Source organism: Schistocerca gregaria, chromosome 2, assembly GCF_023897955.1.
Source record: "Schistocerca gregaria isolate iqSchGreg1 chromosome 2, iqSchGreg1.2, whole genome shotgun sequence".
NCBI lineage: Eukaryota > Metazoa > Arthropoda > Insecta > Orthoptera > Acrididae > Schistocerca > Schistocerca gregaria.
The window spans coordinates 760,155,489-760,168,634 of NC_064921.1; the positions used below are offsets into that span (position 1 = coordinate 760,155,489).

The 13,146-nt window shown below is 36.1% G+C and overlaps 1 protein-coding gene across 9 annotated transcripts in view; it reads left to right on the forward strand.

The window, feature by feature from the left end:
• The first annotated feature begins 508 nt into the window (after window positions 1-508).
• Window positions 509-13,146, forward strand: part of LOC126334965 (uncharacterized) — a 289,683-nt gene continuing 277,045 nt past the window's right edge. For 5 of the 9 annotated variants that reach the window (XM_049997739.1, XM_049997745.1, XM_049997742.1 and 2 more), the window contains exon 1: window positions 530-622. The gene's annotated coding sequence lies outside the window, so the exon portion shown is untranslated. Of the gene's footprint in view, window positions 623-678; window positions 854-13,146 lie in introns of those variants that run through there. The other 4 variants (XM_049997738.1, XM_049997741.1, XM_049997737.1 and 1 more) reach the window with 4 other exon arrangements.

Here is a 13,146-nt window from a genome sequence, read left to right on the forward strand (position 1 = left end):
GGTAAAATATAGTGTGTCAAGGAAAGTGGCACAATGTTATAGGTGTATGTCTTGCTGCAGTTTTATGTACCAAAGTATGTTTCTGTGTCATCTGACATCAGCCTCATTGTTTGCAGAATTATGTAGCTACTTTGGGAACAAACTGCAGCTTAAAATACATAGCCTATATGCCACATTTTTTTATCTGTACGTCCTGAAAGTACCTACAATACATTGCGTGAAAAAATTTGTCTTCAATTAATTCCTAATTGATAGGCGTTGCATATTATGTGTATATAGTAAGGGGCATTGCTTATGGTCAAGCAACATTTCTGTTTTGTACGTTTATACTAGAAGATAAATCGTGAAATGAAATGCATTTTAGTGGAACAATATAACGATTCAATTAAACAGTGTCATTCGCTCTTGTACATGTACTTTTAAGTACATCGAACTTTTGTGGTTATCCTCATTCGTTTGGTCATCACGACAGCATTCGTTTTCTTCGTCTTCCACAGCAGCCCTTTTTACCCATCATTCACCGCGATTCACTGGCGAGAGAATGGTACTTGTACAAAGAAGGGCGCCGTTGTGTATTGGGTTGGATTCCCGCTAAAGAGGAAGAATAAATTGCGTTCTTGAGGTTGGTTTTGTATCTATCATGTTGTACGTAGATATAGGCGCCATCTGCAACTTATCGTTATATCGACATTTCATTTTAGTCGTAAGTTCGCGTGTCCGTTCCGTGCATTGGAGTATCTAAGCGGGGAACATGAATTGTTTTTACATAACTTCGAACAAAACTGTGGGTGAACGCTTGGGAACAAGTTCAGATTTGAGAAGTGGGCGAATTCGTAGTCGAAGCGTGGAATAGGTAATTATCAAAGTTTGCAGAAATGAAAATGAAGAACTGAAGGGAAAGTGCTACAATACATAGTACAATACGTTTTGAAGTTGTTATGCATAGTAATGTAAATAAACTGTTCATTGTGGACACGACATACTAAGAAATCTGATACAAACTCAGACGATAACACACAATGTTTACACATTGTATCACAATATATTTTAAAATTGTGATCAGTTGTACGATATTATAATTTTAAATACAAAACTTGTGTTGTAGCGGGACGTAGGATTTCTAGATACGATTAACATATCAATTGTTGACGCTTTTAAGCTGCAGAAGAACTCTAATGGTAGGATTAATAACCTCTCACATTGTTTCTGCATTCACAATTAATTGTGTGTTGTAGGACATTCGTTTTGTGTTGTGACTTGTGAAGGGAATAATTTTTTTATTGTTGTCATAACATGCAGAATCTCACTTTTATAACACATTTTAAATTTAGACAAAGCTTCGCACCATGCAAGCCGTCCTGTTTGTTCTGTCAGGGAGAGAGATCAGACCAACAAAAGTAGCTGTAACACATGTTGTTATACTGCTGTTTTGCGACCTATTCTGAGTTTCGTTTATTTTTCGGTCTAACATTAGCATAACGTATTAGTTCTGCAAGTGCAGTTGGACAGGTCAAAATAACATACCATAACATACAGTTGCTGGAGGCCTTGTTAGTTCACAGCGTTTTGCAAGCAGAAATACAACTTACTTTTACTTTTTTATTTGTATGACTGTTACTTCGTTACCGAATTTAATTAGCCTTTTTGACGTTGTTGCATATGAAACTGATGTGTAGGCTAATCTACCAATAGTGTTATTAGTTTACTGCTTGCTGATTTGTGTTAGTGTCACAGTTTCAGGGGAAAACAGTATTTAGGGCATATGTACTTCTGCATGTCTTGTGAACGATAGAATCGATCAGATAAAGTGTGAGGGCTGATTATGTAGGGGGAAGAGGGAAGTAGGAGGGTCGAGAATGTAGTTGGGTCATGCAAAAAAGAAATTACACAAGAACTAAGCCTACTGGAATACTGAACTTACTTAATGAATGTAGGTTGAAAGTAGCCATTAGCTTGTAAAGCATTAAAAACGACCTATGTAGTCATGGCAGTTTTCCATAGTCTGTAGTTGAATGATGATTAGTTACTTATGTAGGATTCCTTGTTTAAATGGTGCATAAGCTGTTATTTTAAGTTACACAACAAACACTATTGCAATACTGCCAAGAATGTGACTTACTATTCACATCTAATGCCATCTGGGAATATTATTTGCTAGTGTGATAACTATCTTTTTATACCATTATTCTTTAAACGAATGTAGTCCATGTAATTCTTGTATGTAGCCCGTGGTACCAATGGAACATGGAGTAAACAGACACATTTAAAAATTCATGTAGACTACGTAATTATATTATTTGAATATAATAGAGGGAAACATTCCACGTGGGAAAAATATATCTAAAAACAAAGATTCTGTAACTTACCAAACGAAAGTTTTGGTATGTTGATAGAGACAATAACAAATGTACCAACGCTTTCATTTGGTAATTTACAGAATCTTTGTTTTTAGATATAATTATATTATTTATTGTATTTAGAAGTCAGTTGTTATACTCGAATTTCAGGAGTTATTTTGATATGGTACTCTTGATGAAATTGAAAGAATAGAAATTTCCTAACAGAACAGTCCTCTCTTCTGAAAAATATAATGTTTCTGCACTCATTGTAGAAACTGCTGTAAGGTGAAATACATTTTTCAAAAGACTATTTTGATTTAATGACTATATTAATATTTATTCATGTATGTCATTCGCAGAAGAGGACAGTAACACATTAACAGTAGTTTGCATACAGATAAAAATGTTAAGGTCCTTCATAAGATTTTTAGTTTCGTAGAATTGTGCTGGATAAGCAAACTGCAGTATAATAAACACACTTTTCGATTGTCGTGCATAGTTACCACCTATGGAAATTATTTATTACTTAATTGTGGTAAGAGATGCAGAAGTTTAAGTTGGGTTCATTGCGTTTTATGTGAGGTGACGCAGGAAACATCAGCATTTGAATTCTGATCGCCTTGGATTGAATATCACATGAGAAATATGTTAACACCATTGTTGTGTCATGACTTTTCCATTTCTATGGTATGTAATTTCAGATAGATGACGTCACAACAACAATACAGAGACCTGGCTGTGACATTGCGTGCTAGGAAAATACATGTGGACTACATGTTTGTGAAGCAGTAAACAAGGCGTAAAAGTTTCTCCACGTATTAATGAGATTTCTGAAGAGGGGCAAGCAAGGGCACAATGGAGAAAACCTACATGTCTCTCGTAAGAGTCCATTTGGAGTATGCTGCAGGGATATTGGATCCCCATCAAAGTTACCTGGCAACACAGACGGGGAGGGCAGTGGATGGCAGCCAGATGTATAAAGGGAGATTGCAGAACAATTAGTGTCACTGGAATGATTAAGAATTTGAACTGGGAATATCTCACAAAAAAAAAAAAGGGGGGGGGGGCTAGACTTTGGAGAATTCACCAATCGTTCACACATGAGGATGCATGGGGTAACATTGTCCAAAGACTGGTTACTGATGAGGTATATCAAGGAAGAAAAGACCATCAGTACAAAATATGTGTTAATGTGTTAAATCATGGTACTACAGTGCAGATAAATAATCTTATTTGCTATAATAGTAAAGGAATACGGCAAATTGTCAAGAGAGATTGTCAATCCATTTGTAGCAAGCACAACAAAATTTAAAAACTGTCACAACAGTGGCAAAGTCACTCTTTGAAATTGATAGTTTTAGACCTGTTGTACCATTAACTAGTTTTCGGACCACTGCAGGCTCATCATCACATGTTAGTATTATAGGAACTTTTTTTTCTCTCAAGATCATGTGCAGCTAGGTGCCAATGAAGATGTTTATGTGGAATGTAGACTTACCATATATGGAAGTGAAACATGTATGATAAGCAGTCCAGGTGGCAATAAGAGAATAGAAACTTTTGAATATAGTGCTGCAGAAGACTGCCGAAGGTTAGAGGAGTATATCAAGTAGCAAATAAAGATATACTGATTTGAATTTGGGGGGGGGGGGGATGTATTGCACAATTTAACTCAAATAAGTGATCAGTTGATAGTAAACATTCAGATGTATGATGGAATTGTAAGTTTGGTGATGGACGGAAGTGTGGGGGCTAAAAGTGATTGAGGAAGAACAGGGGATGAATATTGTAACCAGGTTTGAAAAGATATTGGCTGCTGTAGCTATTCAGAGACTACAACAGACTCTAGTGTCATGGTAATTGCATTGCATCTTGGTATCCATGACAAATTCTTTTTAGTCAGTTTACGTTCTCTCTCTCTCTCTCTCTCTCTCTCTCTCTCTCTCTCTCTCTCTCTCTCTCTCTCTCTCTCTCTCTCTAATCATAATTATGGGAAATCAATTGTAATTTTGGAACTGTCAGTGTAGGCCTACTGAACTCAAGTCTTAAGCATATATGCACTGTGTGGAAATGAATCTACTAAATTTTAAACATTAACAATGTTATGTAGCCTTTGATTAAAGTATTAGAAACTTCACTGTATTTAAGAACTGATGTGACTTTAAATGTTTGTTGCAAAAATCTGAAGCTTTTTCTGCCACAGATGCAAATTCAGTGATCATTTTAATTCAGATTTATCCATTATCAAACAGTAATAATTATGTTAGGGGTTGATGACTGGCTACATTTAAAAGTATGTAAGAGTAACTGTGGCAATAACAAATTTTATTGACCAGGTTGCACCACATTCAAGAACCGAAATTCCTGTCATAGGGTGCATCATACTTACAGATTCATGAAGATTATCTATGAATTCAGCCATACCTGCCTCTCTGGTACAACTGCATATAAGTAAACATTTTTCTTTTACTGAAAGAACTGGTCACCCTGTCATTGCTGGGAACCATATACCGTGTAGTGTGGTGCGTCTTGTTTCTGTGATCAAATTACATGATATGGTGGCAGCAGTTGTTTGGTATTAAGAATTATTTTCAGCATGGTCCCCCTTAACAGATGAAGGAGCCGGAGCATTTTGTGGTAGCATATTGCAATCATAATAATAGGAATCTAATGACAATGAAATTGAGTGAAGTGACCATAGAGTCTGACCAGCAAATTTTAAGATTGGGAAAATGACGAAATGTTACTGTGATTGACATGGAAAGAATAGTGGGATGGGCCTTGTTTCAGGGTATTACTTAAGATAATCATAGCCTGAGTAGGACAGTTGGTTAATGACTTTCAGATGAGGATAGTAGTCTGTGTCAAGATGAAAGGTTTGTTGGTTTTGGGGTACACTAGTAGTTTCATGACAGTCTGATGTGTTGGGGGAAACATTAGTGAACAAAACTTGTCATCCACCCCCCTCCCACCCTTTCTGGTTGCTGTGAAGAGCTGCTTTGTGCTTCCCCTTCCTTGCAGTTTGGTAGGTGATGAATATGTACAGCAAAACTCTCTCCAGAGATTTGTCTGTCACGTAATTCAATTTTTCTGATTTTACCATGCAGTTTTAGTTATTTAAAATGAGGGGTGTGTTAAATACTAAATGAATGCAGACCTTATTTTTTGTTCACTTTCGTCAGCTTCACTAGCTGGTAATTGTATTGTAACCTGTGCTATAAGTTAGAGGATTTGCTGAACAACCATTGCAAGTAAAAGAGCAGTAATAGGTCAGACTCGACAAAGGAATATTGTTATGCTCATGTATTATACAGATATTACTTTGTCTACTGAGCTCAACAAATGGAAAAAATGAAACAATATGACAATCATGATTAATGTAGTACTGAGCTGTGTGATTAATGTAGTGTGGAGCTAAGTTTAGTTTGTCATAATTCCATGATTATTTGTATAGAATTGATGTGTTTGAGCTGTGAAACATTTCCAGGGGCATTTTGTACAGTTTGTTTCATTAGATTCTGTAAATAATGATGAGGGACGATGTGCACTGTATTCTTTGCTTTATTGTTGAATTACATAGTTAAGTTTAGTGGCCATTATATTGCCCAGTAGTGTAGTAATGTATGGCCAGATGGAGTTTGCTTATTGATTTCACCAGTGTAATCGTGGAAGATGGAATATTTATCAGGAAACATTATCTGCATTGGGAAAATGAAGAGAAAGAGATAATATAAATCAAATACTTACGGGTGTAATTTTGTGACGGATTGGTGTTAATCGTGTGGGAGGAGGAATACCAGGGTTTCACATACAATCATTCATCAAGTTATTAGAAATGGAGCTCAAGCTGGGGTAGGATAAGAAAACAGAAGGAAATAGGCTGTATTTGTCAAAAAAAGAAAGAAAAAAAATGGATCACAGAATTTGCTTTAATTTAATCCATTGACATAATAAGTATTGCGTGCACTTGGTTGTGCCTATCAGTACCAGATGTTGATGAGGACTGATGCAAGACTTAGTAATGTGACATGTAATGTCATAACATACAAGTACACTTGTGAGGAATTTGCTAGAGATCCACTTCAGTGAAGAACTGACGAGAGAGCATTGCCAGAGTATTCTGGAGCCACATTGCATGTGAGCACTGCAGCGTGTTTTTCAGAAGTCTGCAAGAATGTGACAGCCTGTAAAAAACAGGAAACAGTGATGGCTGTGATGGTAGCAAGTGATGCAAAAGTTGTGATGGAATATTTTGTTAAAAAGAAAAAAAGAGTGGGTGGCATTGGTAGCATGCAGGTTTATATAAAAAGCAAATGGGTGATGGATTGATGTCTAGCATGATGCTACAGACTGTTTCTGGGTAGTATTGCCCAGTGATTTATGAAGAGCTGGCATAGTAAAATTCTATGCCCCTTATCAGCGGTAAAAACCAAACAAGCTCAGTAGTTCCCCTTGCATGTATCAGTGACTCACTGCATCAGACTGCCTATTTCGTGGTTTGCATTATCTTTAGTGTTTCTTCTAAAATGGTCGTTTGATTCCATAGGCTGTGATCCTTACTCTGTCTACTGCTATGCCATTCTAGCTCACATGTTGTTTATGAGTATGTAAATACCTACAAACATGCAGCAGTGGTGATCCTTTTTTACGCACAGGTTTAACTGTACTTTACTTCAATAAATTTGGAAATGTGTGCTCCCTGATACTACTGTCGATCATATGGTTAATTATTTCAACTAATTCCTTATTGTATTTTGTAATTATAATACTGCACAGTCCATCCTAGCCAGATAGGGTCTTATTCTGTATTTATTATATTTCCTATTTATTCCACACTCACTTCCTTAAATTCAAAAGCAGTTTCCAGCCTAAGGTAAAGCTTCACCATCTGGGTAAGACCTGTGTTATTAAGTGGATTCACTGCTGACAATATAAAATATTCAAAATATGTATTGCAGATTCATTAAATATATTGCAGATTTTATCTGGATCTTTAATATGGTTTCCTTCGTGTTGGATTCTGTCAATTTGAGCATCTAAGTTAGGGATGGCTTTGTGATATCTTTTTATTATATTTCATGTAGTCTTCCCTATATTCGTTGACTGAACTATTTCCTTATCTAGGATCTGTTTTCTTAAATTTGAGAGCTGTTCCTGAAATAGTTTTTTAGCTTAATTGTTCTTACCCTTAAATATTTGCTATTTAGTTGACGTATGTAGCACACTTAGATCTTCGATATTTTGGCTGAGTTAAATCATGAAGCTGGAAGAGTCAGTCTGGTGTTTTTTACATTTAGGTTGTGACTTACTACTTTCTTAATTTCTTTCATTGGGGAGCAAAAATTAAGATATTGTAAAATAATATCATAAAATTTGACCAATTTGTATTCAGACCCTTTTTGCTGAAGAACTAGTTGCCATTCCTCAGATGCTAGTTTACTTTTAAAAACATTAATGTTTTCCTCTTTAAGCATTCCTTTATGTTCTACAACCTGAGTCCTTTCTTGGATGCTTGCGTGTTCATAGTCTACAAATTGACATTTGTGGTCTGAGTAGCGGAAGTCCACATTCCAGCATCTAATACTATCTTTTACCTCTTTACTTGGTATTATGTAGTCTGTTCTACTGGAAGTAGACTGAGTTACTCTTGTATCTGAATTTACTGAGTTCATAAGATTATAGAAGTTGAGGGTATCCTTTAGCCTGCTGTTATGGTTATTGCAAGATGTTGCCTCTATATTCATGTCACCACGTATTGTTACCTCATTTGGGTCACAGTGTCCCACTATTCTCCTAAAAATTTCTGTGAAACGCCCTACCTCTGATTTTGGTGGACGATGAATCCCAATAATTTTCTGTTTCACCGTGCCCTTTCTGCAACCTTTGATATGGAGTTCAATGCCTGTCACTTCAGTCAAGCCTTCATTATTATACGAATCTAGATGGTTTAATCTATTTACTTTGAGCTGCTCTCTAACAAATACTGCTATGCCTCCACTTTTATGATGCAGTCTACAGTAGCTATTTCCTAGGAAATAGCCATCTAGTTTAAAGTAAATAATTTCCTCAGATTTCAGTCCATGGTCAGTTAACATCAGTTAACACAACTACACGAGGTGAATGATCATTTACAAAAGTCTGCAAAACATTGAACTTATTTCTAAAATATTGTAAATTTAAGTGCATGGCCCTTAATGGTACTTTTAGTTTGTCATTTTCAATTTACTCCTGTTGTGGTTTGTTTATATTGGGCCAAATCCGGTTGGAGTTGGCCCTTTCCATTAGTTTGTCTGCATATTGGGATTTAGGGCGATAGCGCGTCTGTTTTCACGAATTATTACGGCAATAGCTTTGTTTATGTCTGATGCAATTCTCTTTTTAACAGTTAGATTTAAATGTTGACCATGCATTGTGCAACTAGTGTTTTGATTGCTGTTGATGTCAAGAAGTCTTAAGTTTTTAAACTTGGAGCAGAAATGTTGTAATTTTTGATTTGTTCATTGAGTTTCACTATTTACACAAGATCAGTCCGCCAGACCAAATCTCAGAAGTAAATTCGCTACTATCACATTTGTAGTCGATAGCAACTGCAAGATAACGATCAGATTTCTTATAAAAGCACTGGCCTCATTGCAGTACACATCATTCGATCCCTCTATGAGAACAACACAGTTTCCCTTAGAGGAACTGGCACATTCTTTTTGAATATTGCTGGTTACATTTCTGAATTTCGCTCCAAGTCTAACAACAGCTGACATACTCCCATTCTCCTTAGCAGAGTTTGATACAAAATTTGAAACATTGCATGTATGGCTGTCTCTAAATGTTTTTAATTTGAATCCATGATGTATTTGATTTCGCATAGCTGAAGAATTGTTCTTTGGAGATTTCGTGTTTGTTTTCGTGATTTTTAACACTGCAGAGCTGTTTTCAACATTGTCAGACACAAGTTTTTTTTGTTCAGATTTTGAATATTTATGGAACGTTGGTGCTCGTCTGCTATTCTTCACTATTTTTACCTGAGTTGTCATGTTCTATTTTTTCACCTGCAGCACATTTCTTGGGTTCACGTGATTTAACAGTTGCAGTACATTTATTTTCATTCACTTTTAAATTATTGCTGCTCCCCAGGATTTTGCATTTGTGCTCTAAAGCAGCACACTTTATTTGTAGTGCTTCAATATCACTTTGCAACATTTCAGTTATTGAATACTTGTCACAGATGGCTTGTTAATGTCCACCATTTCTCTTATCTTGATTTGTGTATCTCACCGTCAGCCAGGGCTTTATGCCATCTCTACATAATAATACACTAACAGTGCTCAATACTTTTGTTCGTATGAATGCTACTCAGTGAGGACCACCTTTTGCCTCATTTATGATACGTTGTTTGGAGGAATGAGTGTACAGGTCATTGTCTAGTTTAATACAAACTGACTAGCTTAGTTTTAGTTACAAATAATAGCTGTAGTCCACGAATATCAATCCACAAAAATAATAATGGATTTAAACAAGTTCAAATCAACTGTGAAGGATTACTTGGCTGAGCACTGCTTCTGCACAGTAAGGGAATACCTTACCACTTAAGACTGTTTTTATAAAATGTGTAGATTAATAAAATCTTGTATAATTTTATCTTTTGTTAAAATGATCTCTGAAAAAAAGAAAAAAATCAAGAAATGTGTATTGTAATTAATGAATGGTCCAATATCTTTTGTACACTGTACAGTCCTAGATTTACAAGACCAGTTAATAAATAAATAAGTATTCTGGAACAGAGGTGTTTCTGTATTTACAGTAACTCCTATGTTAAATATGAAGAACAAATATTTGTAAGTTGTCTGTGAAGAGATTAACAGATAGTAACGGTCACATGAAGTTGTGCAGATATTTTACATTTTTAGTTCAGCAAAGAGCTGTGCAATTCCTTCTCAAATAACCTATATATATTAGCAGTAATGGAAATTTGTTTTTATAAGGGGCAAGAGACAGATTAAGGAAAGGCAAACCCACATTTCTAGCATTTGTAGACTTGGAGAAAGCTTTTGACAATGTTGAGTGGAATACTCTCTTTCAAATTCTGAAGGTGGCAGGGTAAAATACAGGGAGCGAAAGGCTGTTTAAAATTTGTACAGAAACCAGATGGAAGTTATAAGAGTTGAGGGGCCTGAAAGGGAAGCAGTGGTTGGGAAGGGAATGGGACAGGGTTGTACCCTATCTCCAATGTTATTCTATCTGTATATTGATCAAGCAGTAACGGAAACAAAAGAAAAATTTGGAGTAGGCATTAAAATCCATGGAGAAGAAATGAAAACTTCGAGGTTCGCCGATGACATTGTAATTCTGTCAGACACAGCAAAGGACTTGGAAGACCAGTTGAACGGAATGGACAGTTTCTTGAACAGAGGATATAAGATGAACATCAATAAAAGAAAAATGAGGATAATTGAATATAGTCTAATTAAGTCAGGTGATGCTGAGGGCATTAGATTAGGAAATGAGACACTTACAGTAGTAAAGGAGTTTTGCTATTTGGGGAGCAAAATAACTGATTGATGGTCGAAGTAGAGAGGATATAAAATGTAGACTGGCAATGGCAAGGAAAGCATATCTGAAGAAGAGAAATTTGTTAACATTGAATGTAGATTTAAGTGTCAGGAAGTCATTTCTGAAAGTATTTGTATGGAGTGTAGCCATGTATGGAAGTGAAACATGGACATAAATAGTTTGTACAAGAAGAGAATAGAAGTTATCGAGATGTGATGCTACAGAAGAATGTTGAAGATTAGATGGGTAGATCACATAACTAATGAGGAGGCACCGAATAGAATTGGAGAGAAGGGAAATTTGTGGCACAACTTGACTAGAAGAAGGGATTGGTTGGTAGGACATGTTCTGAGGCATCAAGGGATCACCAGTTTAGTATTGGAGGGCAGCGTAGAGGGTAAAAATCGTAGAGAGAGAACAAGAGATGAATACACTAAGTAGATTCAGAAGGATGTGGATTGCAATAGTTACTATGAGATGAAGAAGCTTGCACAGGATAGAGTAGCATGGAGAGCTGCATCAAACCAGTCTCAGGACTGAAGACGACGACAACAACAACAAGGGTCAAGAGAAGGAATTTATTAAATATTGAATAATTATTTTATGTTTCACAGACCAATGTAATGCTGATAATGTGGTTTTTTCTGTTCTTGTCCTTACTGGTGTGAGGGAAGCAACAATGATCAAGGTAAAAAAGATGTAGTCTGTCAGTAAAAAACTGGAAAGAATGCAGAATACCCATTTACAGCTCCATAACTTCTTGATTGGAACTGAGACAGTTTCCACCCACAATTTTTTTTAAAAATTGATGTAAGTGAAAGTAAGAGGGTTTCTAATGTTGTGAGTATGATTGATTTTGTCCAAAAAATCACAAATTAAGCCTCTTCAACTAGACTGATATTTTGGGCAGGTGCTTTGTCTCGAGTAAAGAAAATTTTGTTTTTCTTTTACAATCAAGCAGTTTGGTGCAGAATAGTTATGTGAGGTGTACCAGTTGTTTTTTTACCCTTATTAGGGTTATTGATAGAATGTTAACAATACGAGAATAACCCATTTTGCACCCTGGAAAACACTAGCTGTAACTGTCATGCCCACTTGCCCACTGCTTTGAATGCTGTTTTATTTCTGACATGGAATGATGATCTGATTTGTCATCCATGGTAATAAACTGGTGCACAAAGTCACTTTTATCGTTTTTGTACAATGGTACAAAAACTGTGATTTTGAAAAGAGCTACACATGGATCATCTTTAATAGTGATACAGTCATTTTTGCCGACACTTGGCTTGCATTCGTGTGCAAATACATATTCATAACAGTATCAAGATATTGTTAATATCAGTGCACACTCTCTGCCACACCTAAAACTTATCACCCTGCTGTAGTGCCTTTCATCCTTCTTGTCCCTGATCAGAATCACTTCATATTCATTGCAAAATGTTCTAGTGTCAAGTAAAGATTTTAATTACATTTAGTTACATTAGTCATATTGCACAGATCATTTGGAGAGGAGTGTCAGGGATGTTGTAAGTAGCCAAAGATATACATTTAATTTAAAACCAATTCTACAAAATGAATTAACATTATGAAATATTAAATGGTAATGCTAACTATAAAGTAAACTAAAACAACATTATGAATAGTTCCCATGGAGATAAGACTAAGAGTGGCCCAACAGAATGGTTCTTTAATTCAGTCTTACATTTCACTACATTACCTACAAGACATTTAATATGCTCTTGCATGTTGTTGAATACATGTGAACCTATGTCTCCAATTCCTTTCTTTACTATTACTTTTTGTTTGGCTTTACTTAGGACCTTGGGGCTCATTTTGACTCTTTGCACGGGTCTTCTGGTTCTTTTTAGCCCAGACTACTTTCATTTTCTGACTATGAGCAAGCTTCCTCTCCTTTGACCACTTCAGTCTGCTGATTCCTGTTCTCATTTTGCTGATAAGGGGTATTGGTAATACCAGTTGTAGAGTGATGTGCCAGAATTTGTACATGTTCTGTATGGTTCCTAGTGGAATTTCAGATTGCTCCGGGTCTGATTTCACTATGGTAATATATTTGTTCCAGGAAGCTTTCCCTCTGTGTCTTGCAGTGAAGATCCTGTCTGTGCATCTGCAGGGGTTCATGTGGGTCAGATGTTCACAGAAGGCCAGTGTCCTTTTCCTCATAGATATGACTGTGTCTTCTTGGAGATGGCGCAACTCAGTGTTGTCTGATTCTGTAGGTGCTATCTTCATCTGTTATTGT